The sequence below is a fragment of the Schistocerca americana genome, chromosome 5 (genome assembly GCF_021461395.2).
Source record: "Schistocerca americana isolate TAMUIC-IGC-003095 chromosome 5, iqSchAmer2.1, whole genome shotgun sequence".
Classification (NCBI taxonomy): domain Eukaryota; kingdom Metazoa; phylum Arthropoda; class Insecta; order Orthoptera; family Acrididae; genus Schistocerca; species Schistocerca americana.
In genome coordinates this window covers 585290585-585302587 of record NC_060123.1, presented here as the reverse complement: position 1 = coordinate 585302587, position 12003 = coordinate 585290585, and the positions used below count along the sequence as shown (strand labels likewise).

General features: G+C 40.1%; 1 protein-coding gene across 1 annotated transcript in view; it reads right to left on the bottom strand.

The window, feature by feature from the left end:
• Positions 1–12003, bottom strand: part of LOC124616558 (monocarboxylate transporter 1-like) — a 67539-nt gene that overhangs the window by 15136 nt on the left and 40400 nt on the right. The window lies entirely within an intron of this gene.

The window sequence follows — 12003 nt, the reverse complement described above, 5'->3', positions numbered from 1 at the left end:
TAGTATTTATTTCTGTATTAGCTGATAGAAATTATAGATACATAAATCACTATTGCCAACTGCCAAAAAACGTCAGATAGTAAGAACCAACATCATGAAAGCATGATCTGAGAAACGTACATAAAAACCATGAGCATGATATTCAAATGTTCAACCTAAACCTGAGAAGTAATATTATCTTGACCATAGATCAGGCAATGTTACAAGAGCAACTGCATGATGCATTATAGTAAAAGTTCTGACGCTAAATGTAACACTTCTGCTACAAAATGTAACTGGGTTTTCTCTTTTGATGCTAGTCAATTGTGAGGATGAGCATTACTGCAATGGGCATTTAATTCTAAAGCATTATGTCAGGGCGAAAATACTAAATAAATTAATTTTTCTCTCTTAACAACATGTGGGCAGGGTGGGTTCTTCCTGGGCTCGAGTATGAGGTAGAATTAAACAGCATTTTTACATGTTTGTTGTTGTTGTTGTGGTCTTCAGTCCTGAGACTGGTTTGATGCAGCTCTCCATGCTACTCTATCCTGTGCAAGCTTTTTCATCTCCCAGTACCTACTGCAACCTACATCCTTCTGAATCTGCTTAGTGTATTCATCTCTTGGTCTCCCTCTACGATTTTTACCCTCCACGCTGCCCTCCAATACTAAATTGGTGATCCCTTGATACCTCAGAACATGTCCTACCAACCGATCCCTTCTTCTGGTCAAGTTGTGCCACAAACTTCTCTTCTCCCCAATCCTATTCAATACTTCCTCATTAGTTATGTGATCTACCCATCTAATCTTCAGCATTCTTCTGTAGCACCACATTTCGAAAGCTTCTATTCTCTTCTTGTCCAAACTATTTATCGTCCATGTTTCACTTCCATACATGGCTACACTCCATACGAATACTTTCAGAAATGACTTCCTGACACTTAAATCTATACTGGATGTTAACAAATTTCTCTTCTTCAGAAACGCTTTCCTTGCCATTGCCAGCCTACATTTTATATCCTCTCTACTTCGACCATCATCAGTTATTTTGCTCCCCAAATAGCAAAACTCCTTTACTACTTTAAGTGCCTCATTTCCTAATCTAATTCCCTCAGCATCACCCGACTTAATTAGACTACATTCCATTATCCTTGTTTTGCTTTTGTTGATGTTCATCTTATATCCTCCTTTCAAGACACTGTCCATTCCATTCAACTGCTCTTCCAAGTCCTTTGCTGTCTCTGACAGAATTACAACGTCATCGGCGAACCTCAAAGTTTTTATTTCTTCTCCATGAATTTTAATACCTACTCCGAATTTTTCTTTTGTTTCCTTTACCGCTTGCTCAATATACAGACTGAACAACATCGGGGAGAGGCTACAACCCTGTCTTACTCCCTTCCCAACCACTGCTTCCCTTTCATGTCCCTCGACTCTTATAACTGCCATCTGGTTTCTGTACAAATTGTAAATAGCCTTTCGCTCCCTGTATTTTACCCCTGCCACCTTTAGAATTTGAAAGAGAGTATTCCAGTCAACATTGTCAAAAGCTTTCTCTAAGTCTACAAATGCTAGAAACGTAGGTTTGCCTTTCCTTAATCTTTCTTCTAAGATAAGTCGTAAGGTCAGTATTGCCTCACGTGTTCCAGTGTTTCTACGGAATCCAAACTGATCTTCCCCGAGGTTGGCTTCTACTAGTTTTTCCATTCGTCTGTAAAGAATTCGTGTTAGTATTTTGCAGCTGTGACTTATTAAGCTGATAGTTCGGTGATTTTCACATCTGTCAACACCTGCTTTCTTTGGGATTGGAATTATTATATTCTTCTTGAAGTCTGAGGGTATTTCGCCTGTTTCATACATCTTGCTCACCAGATGGTAGAGTTTTGTCAGGACTGGCTCTCCCACGGCCGTCAGTAGTTCCAGTGGAATATTGTCTACTCCGGGGGCCTTGTTTTGACTCAGGTCTTTCAGTGCTCTGTCAAACTCTTCACGCAGTATCATATCTCCCATTTCAACTTCATCTACATCCTCTTCCATTTCCATAATATTGTCCTCAAGTACATCGCCCTTGTATAGACCCTCTATATACTCCTTCCACCTTTCTGCTTTCCCTTCTTTGCTTAGAACTGGGTTTCCATCTGAGTTCTTGATATTCATACATGTGATACTCTTCTCTCCAAAGGTCTCTTTAATTTTCCTGTAGGCAGTATCTATTTTACCCCTAGTGAGACAAGCCTCTACATCCTTACATTTGTCCTCTAGCCATCCCTGCTTAGCCATTTTGCACTTCCTGTCGATCTCATTTTTGAGACGTTTGTATTCCTTTTTGCCTGGTTCATTTACTGCATTTTTATATTTTCTCCTTTCATCAATTAAATTCAATATTTCTTCTGTTACCCAAGGATTTCTACTAGCCCTCGTCTTTTTACCTACTTGATCCTCTGCTGCCTTCACTACTTCATCCCTCAAAGCTACCCATTCTTCTTCTACTGTATTTATTTCCCCCATTCCTGTCAATTGCTCCCTTATGCTCTCCCTGAATCTCTGTACAACCTCTGGTTCTTTTAGTTTATCCAGGTCCCATCTCCTTAAATTCCCACCTTTTTGCAGTTTCTTCAGTTTTAATCTACAGGTCATAACCAATAGATTGTGGTCAGAATCCACATCTGCCCCTGGAAATGTCTTACAATTTAAAACCTGGTTCCTAAATCTCTGTCTTACCATTATATAATCTATCTGATACCTTTTAGTATCTCCAGGGTTCTTCCATGTATACAACCTTCTTTCATGATTCTTAAACCAAGTGTTAGTTATGATTATGTTGTGCTCTGTGCAAAATTCGACCAGGCGGCTTCCTCTTTCATTTCTGTCCCCCAATCCATATTCACCTACTATGTTTCCTTCTCTCCCTTTTCCTACACTCGAATTCCAGTCACCCATGACTATTAAATTTTCGTCTCCATTCACAATCTGAATAATTTCTTTTATTTCATCATACATTTCTTCAATTTCTTCGTCATCTGCAGAGCTAGTTGGCATATAAACTTGTACTACGGTAGTAGGCGTGGGCTTCGTATCTATCTTGGCCACAATAATGCGTTCACTATGCTGTTTGTAGTAGCTTACCCGCATTCCTATTTTCCTATTCATTATTAAACCTACTCCTGCATTACCCCTATTTGATTTTGTGTTTATAACCCTGTAGTCACCTGACCAGAAGTCTTGTTCCTCCTGCCACCGAACTTCACTAATTCCCACTATATCTAACTTCAACCTATCCATTTCCCTTTTTAAATTTTCTAACCTATCTGCCCGATTAAGGGATCTGACATTCCACGCTCCGATCCGTAGAACGCCAGTTTTCTTTCTCCTGATAACGACATCCTCTTGAGTAGTCCCCGCCCGGAGATCCGAATGGGGGACTATTTTACCTCCGGAATATTTTACCCAAGAGGACGCCATCATCATGTAATCATACAGTAAAGCTGCATGCCCTCGGGAAAAATTACGGCTGTAGTTTCCCCTTGCTTTCAGCCGTTCGCAGTACCAGCACAGCAAGGCCGTTTTGGTTATTGTTACAAGGCCAGATCAGTCAATCATCCAGACTGTTGCCCTTGCAACAACTGAAAAGGCTGCTGCCCCTCTTCAGGAACCACACGTTTGTCTGGCATCTCAACAGATAACCCTCCGTTGTGGTTGCACCTACGGTACGGCTATCTGTATCGCTGAGGCACGCAAGCCTCCCCACCAACGGCAAGGTCCATGGTTCATGGGGGGGCATTTTTACATAAGATAACTTTTACTGAAGATTTGTACAACTGTTCCCTTACTCGATCTTCTGGATGAGAGAGCGGCAGCTGTGTCGTTTGCGAAGCCTTCCGCTGCGTGAGCGGCGGCATCTGATTACGCCCGGCGGTGTGTATCTCGTGTCGCCGTCTCGCCCAGTTGACTGGAGACGCGCCTCGTGCGGTGGCCCGTTTAATTATTGAGAACGAAGTCGTGCATCGGATGGTGATACCTTGGACGTGGCGTCCCAGTGTTTCTCTTCTCTAAGCGGCCGCGTGTGTCAGTGTTGCGCGTCGGCCAGCGGAGCGGCGCGGCGGGGGAAGGCCAGTGTCCCGGACTCGAACAACGGACTCCCGCTTGCCAGTCTTCGGCTGTCAGATCTTCATCCCAGCTCACAGGTGACTGCTGATGTGAAGCCGTCTCCTTCCCGTCCTCGCCGGCCGCGGTGGTCTCGCGGTTCTAGGCGCGCAGTCCGGAACCGTGCGACTGCTACGGTCGCAGGTTCGAATCCTGCCTCGGGCGTGGATGTGCGTGATGTCCTTAGGTTAGTTAGGTTTAAGTAGTTCTAAGTTCTAGGGGACTGATGACCACAGCAGTTGAGTCCCATAGTGCTCAGAGCCATTTGAACCGTTTTTCCCGTCCTCACGAGTCAGCCGGGTACGTAAAAATCAGACTTCAAATACCTTTTAACTTCTGTCTTCTGGCGCCGAGGCTGCTGCTTGCTATTCCATTACAGCGGCGGACTTCGTGCGTCTGTGTATGATGTAGTCTCTTCTTGCATGACGGTCTGCAGCATCAAAACTGACTGAAAACTACTGCTACTTTCTTGTCGGGCCCACTGCGTCTCGCGTATTTCTTCACTTCAGTTCACTGGAGGTGAACGACTTCACGGTCATTGCCTCTTCTGTCACGTTGAAAAGCTTCTCGAAGAATCTTCTTAGGGCGATGGCTTCTCCTGAACTTGCTGACTTCACAGTCATTGTCTCTTCTGCCCTGCCCGCTGTTTGCCAGTATGTAACTCTCTAAACTAAACTAAGTTTTTCATTTATTTTCTAATTTCTACTTCACTTCACATTGATTTCCAAATTTATTTACTTATCGTAAGTACCACTCAACATTATGTATCGATTGATGGTAAGTGGCCTTCGATTTGTCATGTATGGTAGTAATTTACATTACATCATATAGTGGTTACAAGGAACATTTACCATAGACTTATCCTTAACAATAGTGCCACACATGTTACAGATGCAAATTTGTTACATTGGAGTAATGTAAAAGCAAATTAAGTGTCTTCAGTCTCTGGCGAATGAACACTGCATTTTTCACACAGAGCTGTTGTTTGAGAATTACTTTCACAGATGAAATCATTAGAAGAATTACTGCTGTGGAGCTGTGCCATATCTACCTTTGTTCTTCATTGGTTGCTCTTGTATGTGCTCCTTTTGCACTTCGCAACAACGCAGATACATGCTAACATTAGGTGGTATACTTGGTATCAAAAATATTTTAATAAGATGTTATTTCACTAGTTGAAAAGAAAAGTCCTTTAGAAAAACTCGATGTGGATGTTTCTAGTTCTTTATATTCACTTGAAATAGCACCTGTATATTTATATCAGCAACTGTCAACACTATGTACCAAATAGTCTTTGTCCATCTTCTTGTCATTTGCATTACATGATATTTATTGCACTTTTGGTTAACAGTGTCAATCACACTCTTGTGTTATCATAATGTAGTATAAAGTGAGGTATCTTAGTGGTCTCATCTACTGTTACCTCGTTGTGCATCATGGGAATGAGTGCTACAGATTTGTTAAGTTCAGGTACATGCGATACCATACTAATGTCTTCCTGGTACACAAAAACTGCCAGACAGATTTCTCTATTGTTATTGGACAAATAAGAAGATCAGATTTGCTATTATCCTATATTGGGGTTGCTATTCAAATGACTTTGTTCTGCAGCTGAGAGAGAGAACCAGCAGATAGCTAATATACCAGCTACCTTTTGTTACATTTCCATTTGTCCCTTTTGTCACCTCAGTTAGTTTACATACAATATCGAATGGCTTACTAGAAACACAAAACCGTCCTTATGACTGCATGCCACAATATACTTCCAAAAACCCACTGCAGAGCAGATATACCGATGCCAAATTTAGCTGGTTTGTTATGAATGTATTGCACGAATCTGTAACGACAATTGACTGCTTCTAGTTTCTTGTCAATAGTAACAAATTCTTCAAGATTGTGAATATTCATGCTAGTTTTCACAAATGCATCAAGGAAGCTCCTAACCTAGGTGCTAACCAATCTGTAGTTTCCTTATTACCATATCTACTACACCTGAAAAATAATAAATATCTCTTGCAACTCTGCAGGATCTCAAAATCATCATTCCCTTTCCATCACTTGTCAAAAGTTCCAAAACATTTGTGGGGTTCCACCTTTGAGGCCAGTCAAATTAAGACTGCCTAATAAACTTCATTACGAACTTTTAATTTAGCATCCCTATCCCTAGAATAATTTTTTTTCCTGCAGTTTACTGGAAATGTATATGTTTGTAAAATGCACAGTTTCACCTATCATACCAATACACTTGGTTTTATAGAACGATTCAGTTTCCTCCACAATGCGTTTTGCTGCAGTTTTCGGGACTGGAAAGACCTTTATAATATACTTTGTCGGTACACATGATGTCTTTTCATGCATATCAGTTTCCATCCATTTTTGTTTATTTGGCCCTAGCAATAAATGTCTTCTTCAGTATCAAAGGAAGATCTTTCATCACATTCACTTACAGAGCCACTATCATGATCATTCAGTAATGTTACTTCCCCTCTCAATCTCTACACAAGAGATAGTGTTGACGTTTTGCAATAGTACTTATTTGAGCAGGCAAGTCAGATATGCAGCAAACCACTGCTGCAGTTTCGGGAATAACTTGTCGTTGCCCTTGACGAGTTAATGCTGTAGTGACTCTGACATAACGAAGCAAAAGCTAAACAATGACTAGAAAGGTATCAGCAGTTATATGGCTATAAGGTTGGCATTTTCCCATCAGAGGCAAATGTGAGTCTGGTGCATAAAATACAACAGCGTGCCTGTGCTAGGTTTAAGAGGAGCTAGTTATATTATGTAATTTCTAGGCATGGATGAATAGATAATTCTTTGCCAAACCAGCTATTTTATATAACAGCAAATACAGAATAGGTACATCCTTACTGTGTAACATGTGCATAATTGTCATTCCTCATATTACAAATTTTTTTTGTTGCCTTGACATTGAGGTCTTTAGGTCATGCAACTGTTGCTTTGGTCATTATTAGTTTCTTTGATCGAGGCCTGTTTTGTATCCCATTGATGGTTATTGAAAACAATTCTATAGATTTTTCTATGTGTTATAATTGTCATGTTTTCAGAAAGAAATCTGTGATATCTTAGGTGTTTTTTGTAACTGTGCTGATTGAGTCATAAAATATGATAAGACATTAGTACTTATGTATTAGCTGGTACATAAGATAGGCAGTTTTCGCATAGAATTACCTATTTCTCACTGTTTGGAAATTACATAATATATTTAGTTTTTCTTCATTGACTACCTTGATGAGGCATCTGTGGTATCTAATTTGTTCAACTGTTTATTATGTGATGGCAGTTATCACCTGCTGCTGTAATGGCTCATGCCCTCTTTTGTGATAAAGCACTTATTGACATTCTATATATGCACAGTTGTTAATAGTTTACATGTAATATGTGGTTTTTCAAGTCAGAAAGTGGGGTGACATATAAGCAATATAAATCTTTTTCATGAGAATCACTTTATGTACAGTAATTAACCAAACATTTTATGTCTGTATTTATCTACTCGTACAGCTGGTTTTGCTCTCTTTTGGTTGATACAGATACCAATAAGAGGCTACACCACAGGAATTCATGACAATAATATGGATGTACTAATACAGTTCTGTGTCATACATATCGTAAAAGAGACAACTGCTGTTGAATATTGGCTGCAAATAAAATCTGCATTATGAAACAGATAGCCATACTATATGGACAGCAGGTGTATTGTATGACCTGGAGAGCTGTATCAGACCAATTCTTCAGACTGAAGACCATAACAGCTGCAACAACAACAATGGATGACTGTGGAAACACAAGTAATCTGATACTAGGGTAAACTGAATTATTTATCACGTATTATGAACTGCTTTCACAGAAGCAAAACGCATAATGTTTCAGTTTTTCAAGGATAGTGAGTGGACCCATTTTGAAAAGTACTGCCTACTTAATATTGAAAATTAAAGCATGTCCACCAATTTTTGAAACATTATTTACAACATAGAGATCTATGAAATATTATTCCTTCCAGTTTCAGTGTGTATGAGGTTTTATTGTTTCAAAGAAAACCAATGCTACTCCGTTGACAATTTCTAACAAGTAAGCGTTCGAACAGAAGGGTATGAAAAGGTTATGGGTAAATTTGGAGAGGATATGGAGGCCAACAGGAACGGGAAACAACTCTTGGAATTCTGTGCCAGTATGGGCTTAGTAATCACAAACTCCTTTTTTAAACATAAGAACATTCACCGGTATACTTGGGAAGGCAGGGGAACCAGATCTGTCATTGACTATATAATAACAGATCAGGAATTCAGGAAGGCTGTGAGGGACACACGTGTATTCAGGGGATTCTTTGATGACACTGATCATTATTTAATCCGCAGTGAAATTGGGATTGTGAGGCCGAAAGTGCAGGTGGTCACGTCCATACGTAGGAGGATAAGAGTGGAGAAACTTCAGGATAAGGAAATCAGGCACAAGTACATAACAGCGATCTCAGAAAGGTACCAGTTAGTTGAATTTAGTCAATTACAGTCATTGGAAAAGGAATGGACAAGGTACAGGGACACAGTACTAGAAGTGGCTAAAGAATGCCTTGGAACAGTAGTGTGTAAAAGTAGGATGAAGCAAACAGCTTGGTGGAATGACGCAGTCAAGGCAGCCTGTAAAAGGAAAAAGAAGGCGTATCAAAAATGGCTGCATACTAGAACTCAGGTAGAGAGAGAAAGTTATGTTGAAGAAAGAAACAAAGCCAAACAGATAATTGCAGCACCAAAGAAGAAATCTTGGGAAGACTTTGGAAACAGGTTGGAGACACTGGGTCAAGCTGCTGGAAAACCATTCTGGAGTGTAATTAGCAGTCTTCGAAAGGGAGGTAAGAAGGAAATGACAAGTATTTTGGACAGGTCAGGAAAGCTGCTGGTGAATCCTGTGGATGCCTTGGGCAGATGGAGGGAATATTTTGAAGAGTTGCTCAACGTAAGTGAAAATACGATCAGTAATGTTTCAGATTTCGAGGTAGAATGGAATAGGAATGATGATGGAAATAGGATCACATTTGAGGAAGTGGAGAAAATGGTCAATAGATTGCAGTGCAATAAAGCAGCTGTGGTGGATGAAATTAAGTCGGAACTCATCAAATACAGTGAAATGTCAGGTCTTAAATGGCTACACAGGATAACTGAAATGGCCTGGGAGTCGGGGCAGGTTCCATAAGACTGGACAAAAGCAGTAATCACACCAATCTTTAAACATGGAAACAGAAAAGATTGTAACAACTACAGAGGTATCTCTTTAATCGGCGTTGTGGGTGAAATCTTCTCAGGTATTGTTGAAAGGTAAGTGCGAGTATTATTTGAGGACCAATTGGATGAAAATCAGTGTGGGTTTAGGCCTCTTAGAGGTTGTCAGGACCAGATCTTTAGCTTACGGCAAATAATGGAGAAGTGTTATGAGTGGAACAGGGAATTGTATCTATGCTTTATAGATCTAGAAAAGGCATATGACCGGGTTCCTAGGAGGAAGTTATTGTCTGTTCTACGAGATTATGGAATAGGAGGCAAACTTTTGCAAGCAATTAAAGGTCTTTACATGGATAGTCAGGCAGCAGTTAGAGTTGACGGTAGACTGAGTTCATGGTTCAGAGTAGTTTCAGGGGTAAGATAAGGCTGCAACCTGTCGCCACTGTTGTTCATATTATTTATGGAACATATGTTGAAAACAATAGACTGGCTGGGTGAGATTAAGATATGTTTTCAAGTACTTAGGATGCATATTCTCACAGGATGGCAACATAGTGAAAGAACTGGAAGCGAGGTGTAGCAAAGCTAATGCAGTGAGCGCTCAGCTACGATCTACTCTCTTCTGCAAGAAGGAAGTCAGTACCAAGACTAAGTTATCTGTGCACCGTTCAATCATTCGACCAACTTTGTTGTATGGGAGCGAAAGCTGGGTGGATTCAGGTTACCTTATCAACAAGGTTGAGGTTACGGATATGAAAGTAGCTAGGATGATTGCAGGTACTAGTAGATGGGAAGAATGGCAGGAGGGTGTCCACAATGAGGAAATCAAAGAAAAACTGGGAATGAACTCTGTAGATGTAGCAGTCAGGGCGAACTGGCTTAGCTGGTGGGATCATGTTACACGCATGGGAGAAGCAAGGTTACCCAAGAGACTCATGGGTTCAGCAGTAGAGGGTAGGAGGAGTCGGGGCAGACCAAGGAGAAGGTACCTGGATTCGGTTAAGAATGATTTTGAAGTAATAGGTTTAACATCAGAAGAGGCACCAATGTTAGCACTGAATAGGGGATCGTGGAGGAATTTTATAAGGGGGCTATGCTCCAGACTGAACGCTGAAAGGCATAATCAGTCTTAAATTATGATGATGATGATGATGATGATGATGATGAAGAAATTGTGATGAATGTTACCATTTCATATTCTAAGAACCACTATTAGATCTATAAAAGATGCAAAAGAAGCACATTTTACGAGAAATATTGAATGTTAGAGGCTTATGAAGTTATATTTTTATAAGTTAGTTTCAGTATAAGTCACATACAAGATTCTTCACAACGTACAGTTCCTTTATCATTAGGTTTCTGGAGGTGAAGTTTTCTCAAAATGAAGTATGTTTCGTACCTATAGCCCCGTTGCAAATGGGCTCATTGGGAAATGACTCCCAAGATGATGATCTAGTTGATGAAAGTAATGAATCGATCAAGGAACCGGTAGAAACACGATATTTTCATTAGCTAAGATGGATTAAATACGAGATATAATTTTATACAAAAATATTAGTAGTTTAAGATAAAAACATACATGACGTTCGCACGAAATAAAAAATAATAATTTCACGATCTTTCATGGTTAAGAAAGCCCGACTATAAAGAGTTATTCGTAATGAATAAAAGCAGGTCCACAAGATAAACTAAAATAGCAATTCCATATAAGAAATTTCATCATCATTTGCCGAAACCTCGCAGATATACAAAAATTTCCGTTCTCTATGTCTTTTGGTTATTGTTTGGCAGATACACGTAGTCATTCTAACCAGTGCTTACGCAACCAATTCCATTGTTACAAATATATAATTACAAATCTGGATTTCATCACATCGTAAGAAATCAATCTTAATAGTGATGGTAACCTAATATTTGATTATGTATTTGTCGGTATGGATTTTCCTATACAATAGTTTTTCTAATTAGAAAACATATGTTATAGTAGGTAATATCTAAACTGCTACTTTTTGTAGTTCACTGTGTATATGCTTGTCCTACTGTCTGAAAGGGCCGCATAGCTGTCTGCAGAAGGGAGACAAAGTTAATCGTCAGGGAGACATGTAAAATGCAGTAACTGATGAGGTCTGTGAAAGATGATCGTACTTCACGAAGTACGATTTGACTGCAATGAAGCCAGAGGGCGAGACTAGCCCACTGCCCAGACCTGTCCAAAGTGAGATGAGGATTGTCCTACATGCATTACACTACTTGTGAGAGTTGTTACTATTACTTAAGATAGACAGTGCACGTTGTAGAACAACACTGGAAAGAATACGAACAGGATTTGGACCTAGAATATACAGAGAAATCAGCCATGGCGGATCACACTTTCGAAACTGGATAAATAATTGCATTACATCACAATTCTGTCACCACATGGACGGAGGGGTCACGTAAAGAACACGGCGGCTGGAATCCATTCTCTGTAATAACGACAACATTCAGTTCACTACAGTACCTGGCCCTCGCGACAGTGAAGCAAGCATGATGAAGAAATGACGTATATATTGCTTAATTTGGTAACGGACTGGGGACCTGCGATATCATAGCTGGCAGAATGACTATATAAGTACGACTTCGCCTAAAGCAATAGCTGACAAGCA